Source organism: Zea mays, unplaced genomic scaffold (genome assembly GCF_902167145.1).
Source record: "Zea mays cultivar B73 unplaced genomic scaffold, Zm-B73-REFERENCE-NAM-5.0 scaffold_161, whole genome shotgun sequence".
Classification (NCBI taxonomy): Eukaryota; Viridiplantae; Streptophyta; class Magnoliopsida; order Poales; family Poaceae; genus Zea; species Zea mays.
Genome location: NW_023366778.1, coordinates 21,416 through 25,698, shown reverse-complemented (window position 1 = coordinate 25,698; position 4,283 = coordinate 21,416).

Below are 4,283 nucleotides of genomic sequence, written 5' to 3'. Positions count from 1 at the left end.
CTTGGAGGCGTCGATTGGAAGCCTACTTGGTGTAGACTCCCTCTTTTCTTCTCCCATCGCTTTGAATGCGATGGGTTGCACCTCGGGTGTGGAGGTGGCGCCTTGCTCCAAGTTGACAATATGTTTGGAGTCTTTGATCATAAGTTCAAAGCTCACAAACTTGCCTATCACTTCCTCAGGAGACATTAGCTTGTATCTAGGATCCCCACATATTAACTGTACTTGAGTAGGATTACAAAAAAAGGATCTTAGAATAACCTTGACCATTTCATGGTCATCCCACTTGGTGCTCCCGAGGTTGCGCACTTGGTTCACCATGGTTTTTAGCCGGTTGTACATTGCTTGCGGCTCTTCTCCTTTATTGAGGACTAATCGACCGAGCTCCGCCTCGATCGTCTCCCGCTTGGTGATTTTGGTCACCTCGTTCCCTTCGTGGGCGGTCTTGAGGACGTCCCAAATTTCTTTGGCGCTCTTTAACCCTTGCACCTTATTATATTCCTCTCGACACAAGGAGGCGAGGAGTATAGACGTGGCTTGGGAGTTAAAGTGCCTAATTTGGGCAGCCTCATCTGAGTCGTAGTCCTTGTCCCCCACTTGTGGTACCTGCGCTCCAAATTCAACTATGTCCCATATGCTTTCATGGAGTGAGGTTAGATGATGTCTCATTTTATCACTCCACATACAATAATCTTCACCATCAAAATTTGGTGGTTTGCCTAGGGGAACGGAAAGTAATGGAGCGTGCTTTGAAATGTGAGGATAGCGTAGCGGCATCTTACTATACTTCTTGCGCTCATGGCGCTTAGAAGCGACAGACGAATCAGAGCTTGATGATGTGGAGGGTGACGAAGAGTCGGTCTCGTAGTTGACCACCTTCTTCATCATCTTCTTCTTGTCACCCTTCCGATGCGTTTTGGTGGAGGAAGAGGATTCCTGCTTATGCTTGTGGCCGGACCCCAATGAAAGGGTTTTCCCTGAGCTTCCGGGCTTGTCGCCGATCACAATCTCCCTCTTGGCGTGATCTTTCGACATCACTTCGAGTTGTTAGACTCTAATGAAGCACCGGGCTCTGATACCAATTGAAAGTCGCCTAGAGGGGGGAGTGAATAGGCGTAATCTGAAATTTACAACTTTAAACACACAATACAAGCCGGGGTTAGTGGTAGAACTAAAATCAAGTCTAGGAGAGAGGGGAAAATAAATCAAATGGAAATCAAGCGAATGAACACGGTGATTTGTTGTACCGAGGCTCGTTTCCAAAGAACCTAGTCCTCGTTGAGGAGATCACAAAGACCGGGTCTATTTCAACCCTTTCCCTCTCTCAAACAGTCACTTAGACCGAGTGAGCCTTTCCCTTAATCAATCGGGTCACTAAGACCCCGCAAGGACCACCACACTCTTAGGTGTCTCTTGCTTTGATTACAAGTCACTTGAGAACAAGAATGAGAAGGAAGAAAGGCAATCCAAGAGGCAAGAGCTCAAAAGAACACGAAATAACTCTCTCACAAGTCACTAAGTATTTGAGGTGAATTTGGGACTTGGAGAGGCTTTGATCTTTTGAATTGTGTCTAGGAGTGAATGCTAGAGCTCTTGTATTGAATGTGATGTTCAGAAATCTTGAATGCTTGGAGTTGTGGTGGATGGGGGGTATTTATAGCCCTCAACCACCAATGTAGCCGTTGGGGAGGCTACTGGCGATGGGCGCACCAGACAGTCCGGTGCGCCACAGGACACTCATTGTTCAGTGTCCGGTACACCACCACGTCACCCAACCGTTAGGGTTCTAGAGCAGTTGACCGTTTGTGCCTTTGTCTTCTTGTGGCACCGGACAGTCTGGCGGTGCACCGGACAGTCCGGTGCTCCTCTGACTCGTTGCTCTGAATTCTGCCGCGACACTGTAGTGTTGTCAGAGTCGACCGTTGCGCACAGGTAGCCATTACCCCACTAGCTCACCGGACAGTCCGGTGAATTATAGCGGAGTGCGCCTGCGTTTTCTCGAGAGTGACTGCTTCGGATTTGTATGGGCATGGTGCACCGGACAGTGTTCGGTGCGCCAGTCCACAACACACTCAAGTTGTTTTGCTCCAGTTCAATTGAGTCCATAACTTGATTCTTTTATTGGTTTGTGTTGAACCTTATGCACCTATAAAACATGTATTCTAGAGCAAACTAGTTAGTCCATATGTTTGTGTTGGACATTCAACCACCAAAATTAATTGTAGGAAAAGGTTAACCTATTTCCCTTTCAATTTGGACAGAGAATAATCCTATGAACTTTTTGCAATTTGAATCTCTAAATTTGGAGTTCATATGAAAAAGATATGAAATAAACAAGTTTTGAAGTTTAAAATACAAAACTAGGTCTAAATCTATGATTAATAAAAAGGCTAGGGGTCTGTCTGCAAGAGTACAGGGGTCTGCGCGCTAAACTGCAAGACAACAGGTTGATAACTAAGAAGCCGAGGGTCTCTTTAACAAAATTACATGCAAAGGGGTACGGGGTTATACCGATCGTCCGATTCTGATCAACGGTTCCGATTAGGAACAATGAGCAAGGGCGCGGGCATGCGGGACACGGGCGTCTAACAGGTGCACCTAGGGCGAGGCGAGTCACCGACGCATCGGGCCCACGAGTCAGCGGGTCAGGTGGGTGGCTTGGGCGTTCGTTGGACTGACGGAAGGGCCTAGCGGAACGGGGCCGCTGACCAGTGACGGTTCTAGTGCGGGGTGCATGACGCATGATGCTGACGCGTGGGGCCACGGGGCTCCACCGGTCAGTGGCGAAGGGTGGGGCGCGGGTGCAACCTGGTGGGTGGGGTCTACTCGTCAGAGGCTTGGAGGGGAGAGCGAGAGCGGCAGCGCGGGAGAGGCTGGCTCGAGGGTCCTAGGTGTCAGGACCTTCGTCCTCCTCCCTGAAAATTGCCTAGAGGGGGTGGGGTGAATAGGCGGAATCTGAAATTTATAACTTAAGCACACACTACAAGATGGGGTTAGCGTTAGAACTTAAATAAAGTCCAGGAGAGAGGGAAAAACAAATCAAATGGAAAACAAGCGAAAGAACACGGTAATTTGTTTTACCAAGGTTCAGTTCCAAAGAACCTAATCCCCGTTGAGGTGGTCACAAAGACCGGGTCTCTTTCATCCCTTTCCCTCTCTCAAACGGTCACTTAGACCGAGTGAGTTTTCTTCTTAATCAAACGGGTCACTTAGACCCCACAAGGACCACCACACACTTGGTGTCTCTTGCTTTGATTACAAGTCTCTTGGGAACAAGAATGAGGAAGGAAGAAAGCGATCCAAGCAACAAGAGCGCAAAGAACACGAACAAACACTCTCTCTCAAGTCAATACGTGGTTGGAATGAGTTTGGGACTTGGAGAGGATTTGATCTTTTGATTTGTGTCTAGGAGTGAATGCACTAGCTCTTGTATTGAATGAAAACTTCAGAAGACTTGGATGCTTGGAGTTGTGGTGGTTGGGGGTATTTATAGCCCTCAACCACCAACAAGCCGTTGGGGAAGGCTGCTGGCGATGGGCGCACCGGACAGTCCGGTGCGCCATCGGACAGGCACTCTAGACTGTCCGGTGCGCCGCCCCATCACCCAACCATTAGGGTTTGGGAGCAGTCGACGGTTGGCGCCGTTGTCTTCTTGTGGCACCGGACAGTCCGGTGCCACACCGGACAGGTCCTGTTCACTATCCGGTGTGCCTCTGACTTCTGCTCTGACTTTGGCCGCGGAGTGTAGCCTTTGTAGAGTCGACCGTTGCGCGATTTAGCCGTTGCTCCGCTGGTGCACCGGATAGTCCGGTGAATTATAGCGGAGTGCGCCTTCTAAAACCCGAGAGTGGTTGGTTCAGTCCTGTACGGACCTGGTGCATCGGACACTATCCGGTGGCACACCGGACAGTCCGGTGCGCCAGACCACAGCACACTTGGTTTCTTTGCTCCTTTGAATTTGGATCCCTAACTTGAATATTTATTGGTTTGTGTTGAACCTTTATGCACCTGTAGAACATGTATTCTAGAGCAAACTAGTTAGTCCATATATTTATGTTGGGCATTCAACCACCAAAATTAATTGTGGGAAATGGTTAACCCTATTTCCCTTTCAATCTCCCCCTTTTTGGTGATTGATGCCAACACAAACCAAAGCAAATATATATAGTGCATAATTGAACTAGTTTGCATAAGGTAAGTGCATAGGTTACTTGGAATTAAAACCAATTGATAATCTTACTAGATATGAATGGATTGCTTTCTTATATTTAATATTTTGGACCACT